Source organism: Chlorocebus sabaeus, chromosome 19 (genome assembly GCF_047675955.1).
Source record: "Chlorocebus sabaeus isolate Y175 chromosome 19, mChlSab1.0.hap1, whole genome shotgun sequence".
Lineage (NCBI taxonomy): Eukaryota > Metazoa > Chordata > Mammalia > Primates > Cercopithecidae > Chlorocebus > Chlorocebus sabaeus.
In genome coordinates, this window is record NC_132922.1 from 31169289 (window position 1) to 31190259 (window position 20971).

Below are 20971 nucleotides of genomic sequence, written 5' to 3' on the forward strand. Positions count from 1 at the left end.
TTTGTATTTTTAGTAGAGACAGGGTTTCACCATGTTGGCCAGGATGGTCTTGATCTCCTGACCTCGTGATCCACCCACCTTGGCCTCCCAAAATGCTGGGATTACAGACGTGAGCCACTGCATCTGGCCCTAATTTTTTAATTTTTTTGGAGAGATCAGGTCTCACTATGTTGCCCAGGCTATTCTCAAACTCATGGGCTGAAGTGATCCTCTCACCTCAGGAAGTCTTAATGACTGGGTCTTAACGACATCTTTTTAAAAAATTTTATAGCAACTGCCGGCTGGGTGAGGTGGCTCACCCTTGTAATCCCAACACTTTGTGTGGCTGAGGGGGGTGGATCACCTGAGGTCAGGAGTTTGAGGCCAGCCTGGCCAACATGGTGAAACCCCATCTCTACTAAAAATACAAAAATTATCACACCCGTAATCCCAGCACTTTGGGAAGCCAAGGTGGGCGAATCACGAGGTCAGGAGTTTGAGAACAGCCTGGCCAATATGGTGAAACTAAAAATACAAAAATTAGCCGGGCATGGTGGCAGGCATCTGTAGTCCCAGCTACTGAGGAGGCTGAGGCAGGAGAATTGCTTGAACCCAGGAGGTGGAGGTTGCAGCGAACTGAGATCGTGCCATCGCACTCCAGCCTAAGAGACAAGAGGAATACTCTATCTCAAAAAAAAAATAAAAAAAATAAAGCAACTGCTTACACGGGAATGCCCTGTTTACAAGAGTACTGGCGCACCCTGGGAAGGAAATGCACTGGAGTGTGAGGCACTGGTGCTCTGGTCATGTGGAGCGGCTGGCCTGTACCACTGCCTCCCAGAGCACATAGGGACTTGGTGGACATGCAAGCGACGAAAGGATATGGGTTGTGAGGCTCATCCACATCTGAGGAGAGTCCAGCTCCTCTCACACAGATGTGATGAAAGGGGTCGCCTTTGTGATGGTCAACACTTACCACCCCCAGTAGAGTGTCACCTCCACTTGGGCCAGGCACCCTGCCTCCCTATAGCCCAGACAGCTAGAGTGAATGCCCAGGGGACACGCACAGCCTCTGTGCAGAGAGGCCTGGGAACCAATCACTTGGGACCTTGGTGTGGCCTTCGCCAACCCTGCCAGGGAGGTAAGAGGGAGATAGTCACCGCGAGCTCACCGTGTGACTGCAAATGCCGCCAGCCTCAGCAGGGACAGAGCACAGGCCTCTTCCAGGGAGGAAATCCCCCACACACTCCTGGAGTCCTTCAGCGCCCTGAGCCTGGCCAGAGGATCTATAAGGTATGAATGGAAAGAGCCCTCTTCACACCACAGCCAAGGGCTTCCCGTCCTCTAAGAATAACAGTGCGAGTGGAAGTCTTCCCAGAATCCCAGCATACGTTCCCCTGGCCTAACAACCTGGTAATTCTGCAAAATAGGAAGAAAGCCTGGACTTGGCACGGGTTATTCTTAGTGCATGGCGCCGTCTGTGAAGGGCGGAAGCTTTCCAGGCACTCTGGGCCCATCTGCTGATGCTTTCGAGAACTTTCCCGGCATGCACCGTCCTCTCTGCCCACCTTCTGCTTCTGAGATCCACCCTGCTCTGGAATCCCCTCTCCAGCCTAGGGCTCCTCCCCTGGCTTCTCGGAGGAGGAACCAACAGGGCCTTCTGTCCTAAGAGCCAAATGGAAAGGGGCTAAACTCCCTCTCTAAGAAGAATGAGACTCCAGCTGAGGCAAGCCCCAAACCTCACTCCATGTGGTGTCTAAAAAAGGCACGACAAGAAAACCACTCAGACAGAAGGCTTGGGCAAAGATGGGCCAGAGCCACAAGCAGACAGCAGTAGCAGCAATGACCCCAGCCAGGGCTGTGTGGGGACAAGGTCTGGCACCCTAATGGATATGCACATGGCCTGCCGCCCAGCAGTGAGGATCTGCTTCCCTGGCTCTCAGTGCCCACCACACAGGCAGGTAGGTGGGGTGGAGCGTGAGCAGTGAGCTTGCAGAGGCCTATGGGGAAAAGCAGCAAGGGGGACGAGGGCCATGCTGACAGCACCTCAAATGGAAGACCCGGTGGGGGACAGGCAGACCTCGGTGCTGCAGGACAAATCCAGGCCACCCTCCTGCCTGTTCCAGACCCCACTACTGCCATCTTCCCCTTCCGAGGAGGCCAACAGGCATCAGGCGCCTGACCGTGCCAGTCGCCCATCCCACACCAACCAGCACCACCTCTACTAGCTTTTGTATAATGCCAAGAAATGCTGGTCCCTCTCACACGCTGCCTGCTCATTCACCCTCTATTCAGCCTCTCTGTGCCCCAGCCCAAAGCTGAGTCTCCTGTTGCCACGACTGGCAGCTCTGGAGGCTGGTGGGGTCCATAGTTGTTAATCCCATTGCTCAGGTCACCCAGGAGCACATTCTGGTGAGAAACATTTCCAATTACATTTACCGGGCCAAAGCCCCATCCCGGCAGGGTTCATGTCTGTCATCTCAGCACTTTGGGAGGCCCAGCAGGAGGACTGTTCGAGGTCAGGAGTTTAAAGCCAGCCTGGGAAACACAGCAAGTCCCTGTCAAAAAGCAAATAAAGGCCGGGCGCAGTGGCTCACGCCTGTAATCCCCGCACTTCGGGAGGCCGAGGCGGGTGGATCACGAGGTCAGGAGATTCAGACCATCCTGGCTAACATGGTGAAACCCCGTCTCCACTAAAAATACAAAAAATTAGCCGGGCATGGTGGCGGGCACCTGTAGTCCCAGCAACTCGGGAGGCTGAGGCAGGAGAATGGCATGAACCTGGGAGGCAGAGCTTGCAGTGAGCCGAGATTGCGCCACTGAACTCCAGCCTGGCGACAGAGTGAGACGCTATCTCAAAAAAATAAATAAATAAATAAACAAGCAAATAAAAACAATTAGCCAGGCACAGTGGCATATGCCTGTGGTCCCAACTACTTGGGAGGCTGAGGTAGGAGGATAGCTTGAGCCTGGAAGATTAAGGCTGCAGTGAATTATGATCATATCACTGCACTCCAGCAACAGAGCAACAGAGGGAGACTCTGTCTCAATATAATATTAATAATATAATAAAATAAGGCCGGGTGCAGTGGCTCATGGCTGTAATCCCTGCACTTTGGGAGGCTGAGGCGGGCAGATCATTTGAGGTCAGGAATTCCAAGACCAGTCTGGCCAACACAGTGAAACCCTGTCTCTACTAAAAATACAAAAATTAGCCAGGCATGGTAGCACAGGCCTATAATCCCAGCTACTCAGGAGGCTGAGGCAGGAGGATCACTTGAACCCAGGAGCCGGAGGGTGCAGTGAACCGAGATTGTGCCATTGCACTCCAGCCTGGGTGACAGCATGAGACTCCGTTTCAAAAAAGTAAAGTAAAATAAAATAAATAAAAATAAAATAAAATTAGCCGAGCACGGTGACATGCATCTGTAGTCCCAGCTACACAGGAGGCTGAGGCAAGAGGATTGCTCGAGCCCAGGAGTTTGAGGCCGCAGTGAGCTATGACAGTACCACTGCACTCCAGCCTGGGTGACAAAGCAAGACTCTGAGTCTCAAAAAAAAAAAAGAAAGAAAACAAAAAAAGCCTCAGCCAAGGGCTGCCTGTGGCACCAGAGTGTTCTTAGCCTACCTGCACATACATGTGAGCAGACACATGTATGCTGTGGGGTTAACACACTAGGGTCCCACTGCTCCGTTCTCCCTGACTGGCCATGAAGTCTGTCTCCACCAGAGCCATGTCCCCACTGGTTCACCACTGCCCAGCTTTCCCGCTTCTCTGCCTCTCAGCTCTGGCTGGTGTCTTAGTCCCATCAAGTGACCATCCCTAGCACATGCTCTGCACATGGGCTGATTTGGTTTGGATCTGTGTCCCCACCAAATCTCATGCTGAATTGTAATTACCAGTGTTGGAGGTGGGACCTGGTGGGAGGTGATCGGATCACGGAGGCGGAATTCTCGTGAAGGTTTAGCACCATCCCCCCAACCGGTACTGTACAGTGATAAGAGTTCTCACGAGATCTGGTTTTAAGAGTGTGGCACCTCTCCCATCTCTCTCTTCTTCCTGCTCCAGCTGTGTGAAGTGCTGGCTCACGCTTCCCCTTCTGCCATGATTGTTAAGTTTCCTGAGGCCTCCCCGGAAGCTGAGCAAATACCAGCATCACGCTTCCTATACACCTTGCAGAACCATGAGCCAATTAAACCTCTTTTTTAAATAAATGACCCAGTCCCAGGTATTTCTTTTTTTTTTTTTTTTTTTTTTTTTTTTGAGACGGAGTCTTGCTCTGTAGCCCGGACTGGAGTGCAGTGGCCGGATCTCAGCTCACTGCAAGCTCCGCCTCCCGGGTTTACGCCATTCTCCTGCCTCAGCCTCCGGAGTAGCTGGGACTACAGGCGCCCGCCACCTCGCCCGGCTAGTTTTTTGTATTTTTAGTAGAGACGGGGTTTCACCGTGTTAGCCAGGATGGTCTCGATCTCCTGACCTCGTGATCCGCCCGTCTCGGCCTCCCAAAGTGCTGGGATTACAGGCTTGAGCCACCGCGCCCGGCCCCCAGGTATTTCTTTACAGCAGTGGGAGAGCAGCTGAGGACATTCCTAGGATAGACCCAGGAGGTGGAATTGCTCCATCCATGGGTGACGCTTTCAGATAAGCAGACTCGGCCAAGTTCCCGCTAACGTCTAGCGCCAGAACCTGCTGCCACTCACCCACCTCCAGGGTGTATGTGGTGTAGGAAATGCTCCCGCCAGGGTTTTATGGGCATTCCCTACTGGCTGGGCAACTTGCGACCTCCTGTATGTTCTTGCCTACAATTCACCAACGTGGTTACTGACCACTGGGCCTTTGTCTCACTGACCCTGGTGTGATGTGGGCCACCATGTGCCTGTCCCAGGCCTGCAACTGTTTTCTCCCTAGCTGTCCCCTGCCTTTCAGCTCTGCCTGTGATGCTGCCTCATAGAAATAGTCTTATATTACATGGGATTTTCCCATCGTTACCGTACAGTGGTCATGTCCCCTGTCTTGCTAAAGAAGGCTCTCCCTGTCCCAAAATGAGAACTCCTTTTTCTTAACTACCTTGTATGGTTGCACAGTGGTGAAGCTCTTTTTTTTTTCTTTTTTGAGATGAAGTCTCGCTCTGTCGCCCAGGCTGGAGTGCAATGGCGCGATCTCAACTCACTACAACCTCCGCCTCCCAGGTTCAAGCAATTCTCCTGCCTCAGCCTCCCGAGTAGCTGGGATTACAGGCGCATGCCACTAGGCCCAGCTAATTTTTGTATTTTTAGTAAAGACGGGTTTTCATCACGTTGGTCAGGCTGGTCTTGAACTCCCGACCTCGTGATCCCCCCGCCTCGGCCTCCCAAAATGCTGGGATTATAGGTGTGAGCCACTGAGCCCGGCCTTGGTGAAGCTCTTGGATCTGCCTGCTGTCTGCCTGTGTGAATGCTGTGAGGTGGGGACGACCCATGCTTCCCAAACACACAGCCAATCGTCCTCAGGTGGCCGCCGGCCATCCAGTCTGGCTTACCTCAGCCACACCCTGAACTCCTAGTCACATGGGCCCCTCGAGGCCCTGCATGTGTCACCAGGCCTCTGAGGCTGCAGTAGTCACCTTAGCTTCAATGCATTCTTGGCTGTCTGGAGGGCACTCTTCAGACTGTCCCTCTTGGCTATTCAAAGAACCTTCCAAACCCTGCCTAGATCACGCCATGCCCCAACCCCTGCTCACCATGCCAGGCACTCTGCAGGTGCCCAAGTCCACAAAGTGACACAGTAAGAAAGCCCATAACCTGGAAAGGAAGCCAGCCTGTGCCCTTCCACGGCGATGAACAGGAACAAGCCCCCGTTCCTGAGGCAGCAGAGAGGTCCCAGCCAAAAGATAACACTCTGCTTGGTCTTCCATGCAGAGGCCAGAGATAAGCAACATCTGCCCATGGAGACAGAAGGCAGGGCAGGGCCACCCGGTCTAGGCAGCCACTGGGGGACACAATGGAGATGTCTGGGTGCTGGCGGTGGTTTCATGTGTGATATGGATGGTAGTTGTGTGGCTGGGTTCACTTTGTACAATCTGTCACACCAGGCACTGAAAGCGTGCACACCCAGTAGGCATGCTTCCCGGTGGGGAACAGTAATGTCCACCCTCAAAAGAAAGTGCACTGGCCAGGCGCAGTGGCTCACGCCTGTAATTCCAACACTTTGGGAGGCCGAGGCAGGTGGGTCACCTGAGGTCAGGAGTTCAAGACCAGCCTGGCCAACATGGTAAAACCCTGTCTCTACTAAAAACACAAAAATTAGCTGGGCATGGTGATGCACACCTGTAATCCCAGCTACTCAGGAGGCTGAGGCAGGAGGATCGCTTGAACCCAGGAGGCAGAGGTTGCAGTGGCATGATCTCAGTTCACCGCAACCTCTGCCTCCGGGGTTCAAGCGATCCTCCTGCCTCAGCCTTTTGAGGTGACAAAGCAAGACCCCATCTCAAAAAGAAAAAAAAAGAAAGTGCACAGATCCTGCCCTCCTTCCCTGCTGGGACTGGGACATTTCTATGGGCAGGGAAGTGAGGGAAGGAAAGGCAAGAACCCAAGTGTCACTTGTTCACGGAAAGCAAGAGAAGACCCAATCAGCCCCAGTGCAAGACAGCTCTGCACAGGACGGGGTGCAACTGGGCTGTCACGGCAACGCCACACCTGGAGACCCTGGGGGCCACAGGGGATGGGACACACGCTCTTGGTGGAACCACTTCCCTTTGGCAACCAAAAAGGCAAACATAGCACGTGGGCAGAGGGGAGGTGTGCTAAGCAGAAAGCAGTGGTGACAGAGGCAGGGGTGCACACGAGGGAACAGAAAGGTATTAGAACCACAGCGACAAGGGGACCTAGACACTTGGGAGGGTAGCCGTCAAGCCAGGCTCCTATTGGGGCTACACGTGGTGAGTCCCTGAACAGAGGGCAACTGAGTCCTACAGTCTGCTGCCCCCGTTTAATGGCCTCAATGGCCACAAGGGCTGGTGCAGCAGGGCTGAGCAGCCGGGCGCCCAATCCCCACCCCTTGTAATCCCCACCCCATCAGCTGTGGCAGCTCCCAGGGGTGGAGCTTGAAAGCTTGAGCTGCTCTTTTCAAAGGACAAGGCAGACACAGACATGTGACACGGGCTCCTGGTGGCTGCCAGCAGAGGCGGTAAACACACACGAGAACACAGTGTCGCTGTTCCCGGGGCCTGGGCAGAGAAAGTCCTAACGTAGGGAAACCCTCTGGATTGCAAGTCCACTGCGATGCCCTGCTGCCCTCCTAGCTCCTCAGCAACACCTCACCAATCTACACTCTCTGGCTATTAAATGGCATTTTTATTTTTTATTTTTTTGAGATGGAGTTTTGCTCTTGTTGCCTAGGCTGGAGTGCAATGGTGCGATCTCGGCTCACTGCAACCTCCACCTCCCAGGTTCAAGCGATTATCCTGCCTCAGCCTGCTGAGTCGTTGGGATTACAGGTGCACGCCACCACGCCCAGCAAACTTTTGTATTTTTTTTTTAGTAGAGACAGGGTTTCACCATGTTGACCAGGCTGGTCTCAAACTCCTGACCTCAGGTGATCCACCCGCCTTGGCCTCCCAAAGTGCTGGGATTACAAGCATGAGCCACTGCGCCGGGCCTAAATGGCATTTTATCATGACACATTTTCTTTTTTTTTTCTTTTTTTGAGATGGAGTCTTGCTCTGTTGCCCAGGCTGGAGTGCAGAGGCCAGATCTCAGCTCACTGCAAGCTCCGCCTCCTAGGTTTGTGCCATTCTCCTGCCTCAGTCTCCTGAAGCTGGGACTATATGCACCAGCCACCATGCCCTGCTAATTTTTTTGTATTTTTAGTAGAGACGGGGTTTCACCGTGTTAGCCAGGATGGTCTTGATCTCCTGGCCTCGTAGTCTGCCCGCCTCGGCCTCCCAAAGTACTGGGATTACAGGTGTGAGCCACTGCGCCCGGCCTATCATAACACATTTTCTACAGTGGTACTCTCTCCTCATCTTCACAATGCTTCCGGGGCATTACTTCAGCCTCACACCAGAGGATCACTGTCTCTTCCCAGTTCCAAGGAGCTACACAAACAAGACGCATCGTGAGCAGACAGAAGGCTCTGGACACAGGGTGGCCCCATCCTCGGACCCTCCTGGGAGGAACACTCAGCTTCCTCACAAGCCAGGAACAGGTCAGCCTCGCAGCGGCCCCTGCGGCCTGAGTGGTTAGTGAAAACAAAAAGTGGGCACTCCTACCACGCCCGCAAAGAGGGTGAAGGCAAGCACTTCAAGTTAGCGTGGCACTGAAGATCTTGATGGATGCACCCTCAAATGTCAGCAAGCGCACCAGGGGAGCAGCCGCTGGGAGAAGGAGGCTGGCTTTTTTTATTTTTAAGCATGCATAAACTATTTTTGCAATCTAAAAAGGAAGTTGAGAGAAAAAGGGGAAAAAGCTGCAGTGATAACCTCAAAAGGCAGCTCAGTCCTTCTGGGGTGACCTTGTTTTCACAGAGCCCATCCTTATGGTAGGGATAGGCTTGTTTTCAAGATAGCCCAAACCCTATGGTAGGGGCCAAAAAAGGCCAGGCTCTGCCATGCTGCTGCCATGTGCTGACTGACACATCACCAAAGGATAGGCCCTGCTTCTCATGCATCTGGAGTGTCAATGACAAGCATGGCCCACTTCGAGAAGTCTTCCCAGCCTCCCTGTCCTGGGCTGTTTCTCTCCAGACCCCTTCTGGGGTCCCTGAGAAGTCCCTCATATATCTGTGGGTGTTTACAGAAGCAGCACGCTTAGGTGGGCACCAGGGTGCCCTCCAAGTTCACCATCTGGTGCAGAAGCCAGGCACAGGATCAAGTTCCCAAGACACTGTATGTGATTACACACACTGCAAAACGTAATCAGAATGACAGCCCACAAGTGAAGACCAAGGAAGCACAAAGGGCTGGCAGCCCAGGCAGAGCTCACAGCTGGTCATCTCAGCTCAGGGAAGGGCTATGGCCACCACACATCACAGCAGGCAGGGGCTTGGTCTGAGGGGCCTGCAGTCTGGGGACATGCAAGTAACACAAAGCTGTGTAGGGGCCCAAGAGGGTGGGGGCACCAGGGCACCCCACCTTGGACCACCAGAGCACTAGGATCCTGCGGGAACAGAGGCTCTGCTGTGTCCATCTAACAACATGGTCACCCTCTCCAGCTGCCCCCAACCCACCCAACAGGACACAGATGCAGGAAAACTCCTAGGAGAGTAGCCCAGGAGTAGTAGAGGCACTGGGAGCAGGCCCTGGATCTGAATGACCTTGGGAACACCATCTGGCCCCTTAGCCTAAGTTTTCCTTGTGTGAGCAGGACTGGATCAATGAATGCTTACCCCAAAAGGCTGCCCAAAAGCAAATGAGCTAGCGTGAGAAAGCCTTCCAAAGAGCTACTCAGCTACTCCTTACAGCTGCCGTCACATCTGCCTCATGGAAGAAAGCTCTGCCCCCAGAGTGGCAGCAAAACCGTGGTTAGCAGGTCTGGAGCCACACGACAGGCCTGGCCAGTGCAGACAGCCCTGGCCAGGACAGGGCATGTGACATTCCTGAAGAGGAAGGGGGCCTGAGGCCCAGGGACTTGTCCAAGGGCAGAAGGTTCACTCTAAAGCTTGTGGCCCAGCAGGAAGCCAAGGGAGCACAGAAGAGGTGCTGGGGGCAGGGAAGGTGGGGGGTCTCAGCAAACAGCCCTCTCTGTGCCCACTTCCCCAGAGGAAAACGGGCAAAGCCCAGGCTACGGTGGGGCAAGGACTGCCCTGAGTGCAGCCCTGCCAGCCCCTACCTCTGATGCCCTGGAGGTGGGGGCGGGGGATCTAACTACTCAAACCTCCCCAGGAAGGCCGCATTCAGGCGCAGGGATGACCCAGCACTTACTATCTACTCACACCCACATTAGCTGTCACCCTGCTGGCCCGCAGCAGGCCGCAGGTAGGGGACAGAGTGACTGGGCTCCAGAGCTGTCCCTGATGCTGGCCAAGGCCGCGCAGCCCACCCACCCTGCAGGGACCACGCAGCTCCCGGCCCTGTCACTCTCAGCCTCCCCGCAGCGAGTCTGGTTCCCACCTGCCAGTGTCCCTCGCATCCCGTGTCAGCGGGGAGTATCAAAAACGCCTTCCAGTAAGGCGTGGGGCATTTTCGTCGGCCGGGATCGACGTGGTAGCCCCTGACCCAGCCGCCTGATTCTATACCATACCTCAGAAAGGGGAAACTGAGGCAGGGCGAGGCGGTGCGGCCAGCCCACCCACATTCAAGCAGCCTAGCCCGGTCCGCGCACCCAGAGCCCGGTGCCCCCGAGCCCAGGCCGGCCAGACCACGAAAGGAGTCGGCCAGCCCCGGAGCAGCGCACTCACCGCCTCCGCCGCCGCCGACTTCCGGGTGCCGCGCCCGCGCGCCACCGCAGCCAGCCCAGTCCCCGCCCGGCCCGAAGCCGGCGCGTTCATCATTGGGCCGCGCAGCGAGGGGCGGGGCGGCGCGCCGCATGCCGGAGTCCCGTTGGCTGCGCTCGCTGTCGCTCGGAGGCTGCAGACTCCTGGCGCCCCGCCCCCGGGGCTGCGCCATGGCTTGGTGCTGCGCGGGCGTCTGATCGCTTCTCCATCCCGCGGCCTTCGGATGCTCCGCGACTCCCTGCCTGCGGGGACGCCCTGGGAGGTTGCAGCCGCCCCTCAGCTCATGCCCTCATGGACACCATCTGTCACCTGCCCACCCTGCGGCCTCTCTCGAAAGAGCTACAGGAATGCTCACTTCTGGAACGGCCCCCTCAGACTGTGACCTGGTCTTCCCATCCTGTCCACTCAACCCCGCCTCTGGACCTGGCCATCCTCCTCCTGGCCATCCTTTCCTTAACTTTATGGCCTCCAGGTCGGCTCTTTCCTCCTTGATGTCCCTGCCATTCTCAGTATGGACCCCAGACCCTGGACTAGGCATTTGAGCACTATGCCCTGCACACCCATCCCCTCCCCTACTTTCACCCCCCACTGTAGCCGCTAAGCTCACATCCAGGTCCAGGCCCCAGTGAGGAGGGGCTGGCCCAGCTTGACTTGTGCAGGGCGAGCAGGTGGATACTGACTGGGGCCCTCCCAACAGGACAGAGGCATGAGCTGGGACCCCTGCTCCAGTGGCCTCTGGGCTGTGTCTGGGCCTATGTGGCAGAAAGGTGGAGAGTCAAAGCCCAGAGGCCCATGTCCTGCCTCAAAGAGTGAGCACTCAAAAAACTATGACATGGATGACAAGGACATTAGGGATAATGATAATGTGTAAAGCACTCTAAACCCAATGTCTGGGTCAGCAGTTCTTTCACCCCACTTTATAGATGTAAACATGTAAACACTGAGCCTTGGAGGAGTTATGTCATTCAGTTGAAGTCAAAAAAGGTGGCAAGCATGAGAGGCCAGATTAGCTTCAACCTGCGTTGAAGACCTAGGTGCCCTGACGCCCTGCAGAAAACTGGGGCTCAGGAATGGGAAGAACCTGGCTGGTAATCAGCAAAGGCAAGAGTCTAACCTGGACCTACATGCAGGCCCGTTGTGCTCCACACTTTTGCTGTCTTATCTGTGTTTCTCCTGGAATCCAACAGAACCTTTTACAACGCGAGTAAACCAAGGACTCCAGATGTCCAAGGACTCATGGTCAGTGGGCCGCAGACCCAGCCAGACATGGTTGTCTCTCCCACCATCCAGCAGTGGGACCGTGTAGGGCTGGTACCAGTGATTTCCCTCTGAGCAGCCAAACCTATGCAATCTATAGGGCCAAGAGGTGGTGATGGTGGACAAGTGGGATCTGGGGCTTGGGGGTGATGGACTCTGCCCTGGGGTTCATGGCAGCAGCTGCAGAGTGGGCTGCCCCAAAGCACCAGACCATGCACCTCAAAGCTGGACATGAGATGACTAAGGTTTCCCTTTGCCCACAAAGAGGGATGCAGCAACATGTCAGATGGTGGTTTGTATCCTGTTCTGTCATAGCTTGTGGCCTTGGGCCAACCCCACCCACAGCCATACTTTTCCCAGCTAGACAAAGGCAGAGAAGACACTTTGATGTTCTTTGTTACCACTGACACTCCAGTCTGGATGACATGTGATGCCAGGAAACAGGTGACAGCAGATGAGATGGGTCTAGGGTGGGCACCTAAGCCCTGGGAGCTTGGGGCTGCAACAGGTTCATTAGCATCCAACCTCTAATTGCACATAAACTTAGATAGGAAGCTCACTACCTCCTGTGGCCACTCTTTTGGTTTCAACAGCTCCAACTGTTGAAAAGTTCTTCTTGACACCCAGCTGAAAGCATTTTCTCTCTGTGGCTTTCCCTGTGGGCCCCACAGCTGTCCCTATGGAGCTAGGTGACAGGATGAGAGAGGGAGGACACTGGGCTACTGGTTCCTGTGGTCTTCCTTGCTGTGTTTTTCTTTCTTTCTTTCTTTTTTTTTGAGATGGAGTCTTGCTCTGTCTTCTAGGCTGCAGTGCAGTGGTTCAGTCTCAGCTCACTGCAACCTCCGCCTCCCAGGTTCAAGCGATCTCATGCCTCAGCCTCCCAAGTAGCTGGGACTATGGGTGTCTACCACCATGCCCAGCTACCTTTTTTTGTATTCTTTTAGTAGAGATGGGGTTTTGCTATGTTGGCCAGGCTGGTCTCAAACTCCAGACTTCTGGTGATTCGCCTGCCTTGGCCTCCCAAAGTGCTGGGATTACAGGCATGAGCCACTGCGCCCAGCCTCCCTTGCTGTGTTTCTGACCCCTGGCTGCAGCCTAATGGGCCGACTGCTGGACAGCAGTCCTTAGTCCTGTTTGAATTGGTGCTGCCCCCACATTCTCTGACCTCAGCTAGTGATCTTGCCTGCCAAGGGCAGACAGGTCTCTGCAACCCTATGGGTGGTAGGGGTGGTGAAGAGGGGAGAGGTAGTCTCACTTGCACAGATGTTGGTGTATGGTTCTCTCTTTTGTGCTCTTTCAACAGAGGTCTGTCCAGTCCTTCCTGCAAGTGTGGGGAGGGGGTGGTAGAGGACTACGAGGTCACTGTGAGAAGGGGGGCTCCAGCAGAATCAGGGTCCAATGGCCTTGGAGAGATGGCTGGGGACAGCTGGACTCATTACATCTACTCCTAAATGGAGGAAGCGACCCCTCAGCTGCTGTGGTGCTGCTCCACAGGATGACAGCTACCTGGCTTTTGAGGGCCCCTATTCTAGGGACAGATACTTCATTCTGCCCTCCCAGAGCAGCAAGCAACAACCCTATGCCAGGAGGCCAATTGGCACATAAAGTGCCAGCTCCAATCGATTGATAGTAGCTGCCTGGCTCTGAAAGGTAGCTGGGATCAATTCACCATGCTGCCAGCACACAGATGGACCCAGCGGTGGCCCCAGCAGTGAGTCCTTGCCTTGGACCATTTCATTTTCTTTGTCCTGGCCAAGGAATGATTGGGTGAACACACTGGACTCCCAATATGGGTGGAAAAGACAAGAGTGTCTGGTCACACCCTTCCACCACCCATGAGCATGGTTGTGGGCAGTTTGGTTCCCCAGGCGGCCTTGGGGAATGCAATGAGCTGAGGAACTGGTCATGTCCAGGTGCATCCAGGGCAGGAAAGGCTGACAGCATGCATGAGCCAGGGTCACTGGCCAAGAAGTCATCTCAGGACCTCCCCCTAGAAAAGCCCACTGGGCAGCATCCCTGCTGGTTCCCCCCACACCACAAAGTTACGCGGAGCTGGCGGAGGGTCATGGTCCTACTCATGTCAGGTACTCTCAATCTGGATAGGAAATGCAACCATGCCAATCTCAACAGGCAGTGAAGCCGCATTTCTTTCTGACTCTAGGTAAGGTGGAGAAAATGGGACAGCAGTACGGGGGCATAAACGCACAACTCCGCTTCCCCAGACGGAGAGCTGTGGGGCTGTGAGGACGCCAGGAGGAGGTAATAAGGAAGGGCGGCCCCATGGGGGACCTGAAAGGTGGGACAAGCCTAACAGGTCTCCACATCCAGGCCTGGTGGGGGAGGTGAGCCCCTGGTTTACCGAAGAGGTCCCTTCCTGCCCTCGGAAATACGGCAGCCTACCTCCACCGCCTCCCCGCTCCGGGGGCCCAGGGGCGGTGAGGGTGAGAGTCCCCAGGCCCCAGGGTCAGACGACTGTGTTCAAGCAAGTCAGAACCTCTCTGAGGCTGTTTCCCAACTATAAAATGGGGATAGTGGCAGAACTCTCCCCGCGGTTTGCGTGAGGAATACAATTCGATGTCTACCGGAAGGCGCGGCGCGCACCGCGCAGCGCACAGCGAGTAGCAGGCGCTGAAGAAGGATACCTGTGAACTGGGGGAGGTAATGGAGGCTACGCGGCCGGAATCCGGGGAAGGGGCGCCGGCCCTACCAGTTCCTGCTCGGGGCTGGATGGTCGGGGAATGTTCTCCTAACTCGGCTGGGAGGAAGCGGCCCCGCTTACCCGGCCACCACCACCTCAAAGGTTCGGGCAGGTGCCGGGGCCTCGGCCCCTCCGCGACGGGGCCGGTCAGCCGCCGGGACTGACATCCCGAAGGCCCAATGGAAAGCCGTCATCTCCGCGCACCCGTCCAATCGGCGCCGGTTGCCGTGCCGCGCCGGGTCTCTCGACCAATGGGAAAATTTGCGATCAGATGGGGCGGGGCGGAGTGCCGCGTCGCCGGCCCGGTCCGCTTTGCACACGGGCCGCGTGAGGGCGGGAGGGCTGGCCCGGGGTCTCGGGTTGCGTGCTGGGTCCGGAGGGAGGGGGCGGCCCCCGCACCGGCCCGAGTTGCGGCCCAGTGGACTGCTACCCGGGCTGCGCCCCGCCCTGGGAACGCCGCTCCCCGCGCGCCGAGGGACCCGGGGACGCCCTTCTGGGGTCCGGGGCCGCGCTGCGGAGCCGCCCACGCTGCGCAGCCGCCCACTCTGCGCTCCAGGTAAGCTTGAGCCAGTGGGCGGAGTGCGGGACCCGGGGCTGGGGCTGCGGGTCGGAGCCGGGACGGGGGGCGGGGCTGCAGATCTGGGACGCGTTCCGGGCAGCGGTCCGGACTGGGTCCTGTGCCCGGAGTCGAGATCAGGGCGAGGGTCTGGGCCGGGCTTCGGAGCCAATCTCCGCCCCACTCGCGTCTTGTCCGTGCGCTCTGCGGCGCCGGAGACCTCGGGCCGGGGGAGGGGGCGGGTCCCTTTGTGCGCGGTCTCGGAGCCCTACTCGACCCGGCCGGGCGCCTTGCATCGAGCTCTCCAGCTGAGCGTGGCCCGACCCCGCAGCCGTGTCCGCCGCGCGCGACGCTTGGCGCCTAGCTGCCAGGGCCCTGCTGCCACGGAAACTTTCCAACGGCCCGAGGGGCGGCAGGCCGGGAACTTTCCTGGGGCAGCGCGCCGCCGGGAAGCGCAGGGGCACCGACGGCCCGGAGGGATGTCCCCGCGCCGCGCTGCTCTGCTCCTGCCGCCTGGGGGGGGGGGGAGCGAGGGCACGCCACCTGGATTCCCGGCCTGGGTCGCCCTCCCCACGTCGCCCTGCGCCCCCTCGGGGCCCCTGCAGAGCATGTCTTCTGCACTCTGAGGGAGCCTCTGCTCGGTTTGCTGGGGAGTCGCCCTGGGCAGATGGCCTGAGATCTTCAGCCTATTTTAATTTTTAAATAATTAAATATTGGCTGCTTATAAAATTTCACCGTTTCTTAGCTATGTGTAACGTAGCATACTTAAAATGGAACCAAAGGACTTCACCTCCCTTTCCCTACACCCAGGCATATTTAGAAATAAGGAAAATAAAGGTGCCCTGTGGGTGTTTTTTAAAGTAGGTTCTTAATGCTGCTGTCTAATAACCTCAGGTGGGTACCCACGCCGCTGTGGGGGAAGCCTCCTCTATGGTATGGGCCAGCGGGGTGCAGTGGGAGCCTCCACCTCTCCTGACCTTAGCTTCTCAGGGGTAGCTGCCTTTACTTCTTCCTACTTCCTTACTACTGCCTTATCTGCCTTTGCTCTGGGATCCAGGCTGTGGTTAGAGGTCTGGTCCAAACAGGGCGGGTGTTACCTGTCTTGTACTCACTGTATTGGAGCTGAAATGGTGCTGAATGCAGGGGGCAGTCAGCGCTCTCTTGCCCAGTGTGCCATGCCAGTGGCCAGTCAGTTCCTGAGCAGGTGATCCAGGCCTTGGGTCAGGCCACAGTGTGAACCACAGCGTGTCTGGGAAGGCATTTCCCCCAGTCTTGCCCCATCCTATCCGCAATGTCTGCTCCCAATTGTCTCCTGACCCCACCCTACCCCCATTCTGGGGTCCACCAGGGCCCAGCAGAGGACTGGGCACAGAACATTCGCTAAGGGACTCAAGTCCCAGCTGAGAGGGTAGTTGAGCACAGCCAAGCCAGCCCCTGCCCAGCTCTTGGCTGAGCTGCCCTGTCAGACTTTTCTGCATAAACACAAGAACCTCCTGACCAAGGTCCCTCCTGGGAGAACAAGGTCTGATCCTCAGTCCTGCTAAATTTGAGCCTCCCCACCCACCACATCTGGGCTGCTTGGCTCCCATGTTTGCTCTGGCACCCCTTCCAGAGGTGGCCCTGCAGTGTCCTCCCAGCCCCAGGGGCCCTCGCATCTCTGTGGCTCTGTGAGGGTAGGGTAGCACCCCTCCTCCTGTTTGTGCTACTAGGGATTCAGGGTGAGTTCACTGTGCTCCATCACCCCAGGAGTCTGGCCTAGGGGAGCATGAGGCTGTCCGGAGTGAGGACAGGAGGAGCAGGAGCAGCAGGATCCCCAGTCTCTGGGAGGAGCAGGGAGCTCTGCGCATGGATGCCAGGCACCACCCTCTGTCTAGCCCATCTGTCGTGTTCCCCACCTGGCCCTGGCAGAGGGAGTGACAGGGTAGAGCTGGGATAGGGAGACAGGGCCCACTCTGTAGATGGGGCCAGGAATGGAGGGTGGGAGTCCAGGGACAGCACTGCAGAGCACCAGGTGGGCCTTGGGGATCCTGGGGACTTCCCTGATGGTGGCTTAGTCGTGGGGAGGTGTCTGTTCTTTTGCCACTAGCTTCAATTAAGACCAGGATGAGGCCGGTCATGGTGGCTCGTGCCTGTAATCCCAACACTTTGGGAGGCCAAGGCAGGTGGATCACCTGAAGTCAAGAGTTAGACACGAGCCTGGCCAACATGGCGAAACCCTGTCTCTACTAAAAATACAAAAATTAGCCGGGCGTGGTGGCTTGTGCCTGTAGTCCCAGCTACTTGGGAGGCTGATGCAGAATTGCTTGAACCAGGGAAGTGAGGGTTGCAGTGAGCCGAGATCACACCGCTTGTCTCCAGCCTGGGTGATAGAGCGAGACTCTGTCTCAAAACAAACAAACAAACAAAAAACCCAGGATGGACTGGTCACGGTGGCTCACGCCTGTAATCCCAACACTTCGGGAGGTCGAGGCAGGCAGACAGATCACATGAGGTCAGGAGTTTGAGACCAGCCTGGCCAATATGGCGAAACCCTGTTTCTACTAAAAATGCAAAAAAATTAGCTGAGCCTGGTGGCACACGCCTGTAATCCCAGCTGCTGGGGAGACTGAGGCAGGAGGGTTGCCTGAACCCGGGAGGCAGAGGCTGCAATGAGCCAAGATCATGCCATCACACTCCAGCCTGGGTGACAGGGCGAGACTTTGTCTCCAAAAAAAAAAAAAAAAAAAACACCCCAGAAAAACCCAAGATGAAGTCTTGGGTTACTCTGAGGAGACATGGTATCAAGGATCCCTTAGTAGGCTTTCCTGGCTCAGGGGCTTCACATCTTGGCCTGTTTCAGGTCAGGAAGATGACCCAGAGCTGGTGGATGCCTGGGGCCACAGAGTTCACCCCACCCCATAACCAGTTAGGCACAGGCCCTTCCCACTGCCCCTGCTGATTGAGGGACTGCCGTCTCTTGCAAAGCAATGGGGAGCCGAGCATGGCCACCAGAGGGCAGCTGGGACCGCCATGGCAGGCAAGACTGGCTCCACCCAGCTTCCTGCAGCAGACCAGGACCCTTCCCCAGACTGCTGGCTTGGATGACCGGAGCTCGGACTCTGAGCTGCCTGTGGAGGGCCTGGAGTTGGAGAGGAGCCAAGCGAGTCTCCTCGGTGCCCCTCACATGCTTAGTGCAGGCAGAAGGAGGCCTGAAGGCCAGATCGTGGGTGACCACACACAGGCTCAGTGGGGATAGTGAAAGACTAGCCCTGTGCCTATGTAGCCCCAAAAGTGCAGCGTCCTTCAAGTGTGTGCCCAGGGGCCTCCCAGGCCTTCCCAGGTGTGGGCTGTGTTTCAATGTCCACAGTAGAAGTGGGCGTGTTCTCACTGTGCCCAGAGTGGCAGCAGGCCTAGGAGAACACTGGGTTTTGCTGTAGTGGACACCATTGTCATTGAGCAGCAAGGACCTTCCCTGTCCAGTGGCTACGGGGCACTCCACGCACCTGTCTGCATTGGCTGTTACCAGGGCATGTTCTCAGCTACCTGCAGTCAGTGTCACCTCCCGCTCACAGAGCAGGAAGTGAGGAGACTTGGGGAGCAGGTGGCCTGCTGAGACCACATTTCAGGGAGTGCAGAGTGAGCTCACCTGAGCTCCTCACTGCCTACCCAGCCCAGGCTGCATCCTCCATCCCAGTTCTGGGCCCAGTGTGTACCCATGGGAGCTGCCCCGTGCTGTCAGCCATCCAAGGGACTGTAGCTTGCTAATCTGGCTGTGTGGCCTGGGCCAGGCTCATACCCCGGTATGAGACCTCTCAGCCCTTTGGTTGGACCATGGATACCGTGCCGGAACCACAGGCCTTCCTAGGGCATCAGTGGGGTATAGCCAGGGGCTGGCAGAGCCCCGTGGCCAGCCACTGGATCTGGAGAGTTTGGTGGGCGGGGGGGCCATGCCAGGCCATCCTCACTGGGAAAAAGGGCCCAATAAAGGGTGTGGTCGTCCCCCGGCCTTGAGGCGGCTGGTACTGGGTCCTTGGCCAGGCAGGTGACCTCAGAGCCTGCAGAGCAGCCTTAAAGTGGTACTCCAGGGGCTCCGCAAGGTGAGCATCCCCCTACCTTTCCATATGATCCCATCACTAGTTCTGCCTTCACATCACTGTCCTGCCTGTCATCCCTCTGTCTGTCCACTGCCCAGAGCTCCCTTAGGTTGGCCACAGATGCTCTGCTTTGCCCCTGCCTGCACGATGCCGCTGTGGCTAGTGTACCCTTAGGAAGAAGACCTGCAGCTCTGGCTGCCCTTACCATCCAGCCTCCTGTGGTGTTGCTGTTCTCTGCTCCCACCCATCTCCTGGGGGAAGCCCTCTCCAATGCCTCAGTTGACCCCCTTCCCAGGGTCTCCTATTGGTTCTCCCATATGGTTGCAGGTTCTTGGCCTGGCTGGACCCCATGAGGCGGGAGGCCCATGAGGAAAGAGCCGTGTTCTTCTTTGACCATACTTCCCCATCTGGGTGGGGGACTTTGGGAGGCCCTGGGGGCAGGAAGACCTGAGTTAAATCCTGGCCCAGCCACTGTCTGGCCCGGACCCAGTTTCTCCATGTGTAAAATGGGGTATGTAGCCAACCTGAGGCACCTGGTGGTGTCCGTGAGATGATGGCTCGCAGCCAGCGTGTCGTGAGTCTGTGGCACATGGTGACTCCTCGGGAGAGGCTGGTGCTTATCAGGGCTGATTTTAAAAAGTCACATGGTTCTCTGTGGTTCAAAACCTATGTGAACACTTAAGCTAAAAGCAGAGGTTTCCTAGAAATGTCACACTCAGAGCAAAAGCTGGTTCCTAAGCCTCAGACCTTGGAGTAGGAGCAGCATCTCTTCCTGGGGACGCAGTGCTGGTGGGTGGGCTCCCAGGCGGGCTTGCCCCTCTCAGGCACACACACACACTCATATTCACATGCACACACATGCATATGCACATGTGCCTGGCTTGGTCCCTGGTTCTTCCCTGCCCCAGGCCCCGTGTCCCACCCTGATGCCACCCTGAGGCGTAGCCTGTTGCCCGCCCTCACTTGGACCCCTTCCCATGATGAAGAGGCTGTTGGGAGACAGGGAGACACACCGTGGGGGTGCCAGAATGGACCATGACCACAAAGGACTATTGGGCAGAACCTCAGAACCGTCTAGAAAACCCCGTAGAGCTGGGGGAGAGAGCTCTCATTACCCGTGTCCCCCAGAGACGGCCTCCCGTCTGAGGCCCAGCCCTTCCCTGTCTGTCTGCGGTGTCCTGTTTTTCATTTTTACGACATGACCATTCTGGCAACATCCCCAGGCCTAGATATAACAAGAGGGAATGTGTCCCTGGGGCCATTGGCTGAGACAGGAAACCGCAGGGTCCTTCCCTGAGGAAGGCTGAAGGCTGTGTGAGCACAGGCAACCCCTTGTCTCCTGCTCCAGCCCATAAACCTGAGCACCCCAGGCTTGAGTGCCAGGTCCCCCCGTCCCAGACAAATGGTCATTCACACCTGGCCGGGACCAAATGGTCATTCATACCTGGCCTCAGCTCCAGGGCCAGGAACCTGCCTGCTTCCCCGCCTTCCCTGTCCTGGAGACCGTTGGGGACAGCTGCCTGCCTAGGAGGGCCCAGGATCTGTGTTGGCCTCAGGGAACCTCAGGAGAGGCACGTGGCCTGGCCTACAAGGCAGGAGCAGACTCCAGGGAGGTAGAGCAGGTGCCTTGTGGGGTTATGAGCACCTGCGTGGGCCAGCAGGACCCGAGCCTGGCTACTCTGGGGTGGGAGTCCTCCTGCTATGCTGTGTGTGATGGGGAAGACATCATTATCCGTCCACATCTCTGAAGGATCACGTTCCTGAAGGATGGTCAACAGCATTAGAAATGCTGACAAGGAACCCTGGCAGCCCAGTGTCAACTGCAGTCCTGGACACGTGGGGACAAGAAGGTACACATGAGTGTGTGGTTATGAGTCGGGAGCACCATGGGATGACCTTCAGGTCAGGCTTGACAAGGTCCTGCTTAGAGGACGGTCTGGGCTCGTGTACCTTTATCCAGCAGGGACTTACCAGCTGGATTGACCTCACTTGTGTCT

General features: G+C 56.7%; 2 protein-coding genes across 20 annotated transcripts in view; one reads left to right on the top strand and one right to left on the bottom strand.

The window, feature by feature from the left end:
• The window catches only part of TANGO2 (transport and golgi organization 2 homolog), a 48965-nt gene extending 38519 nt beyond the window's left edge, over positions 1 to 10446 (bottom strand). For 9 of the 16 annotated variants that reach the window (XR_012089538.1, XM_073007002.1, XM_073007007.1 and 6 more), the window contains exons 1-2: positions 10250 to 10357; positions 1151 to 1265 (exon numbers count right to left, since the gene is read on the bottom strand). The gene's annotated coding sequence lies outside the window, so the exon portion shown is untranslated. The other 7 variants (XM_073006999.1, XM_037994856.1, XM_037994855.2 and 4 more) reach the window with 7 other exon arrangements.
• Positions 10447 to 14658: 4212 nt separating this feature from the next.
• The window catches only part of ARVCF (ARVCF delta catenin family member), a 54237-nt gene continuing 47924 nt past the window's right edge, over positions 14659 to 20971 (top strand). For 2 of the 4 annotated variants that reach the window (XM_073007011.1, XM_007975020.3), the window contains exon 1: positions 14659 to 14901. The gene's annotated coding sequence lies outside the window, so the exon portion shown is untranslated. The remainder of the gene's footprint in view (positions 14902 to 20971) is intronic. The other 2 variants (XM_073007014.1, XM_007975022.3) reach the window with 1 other exon arrangement.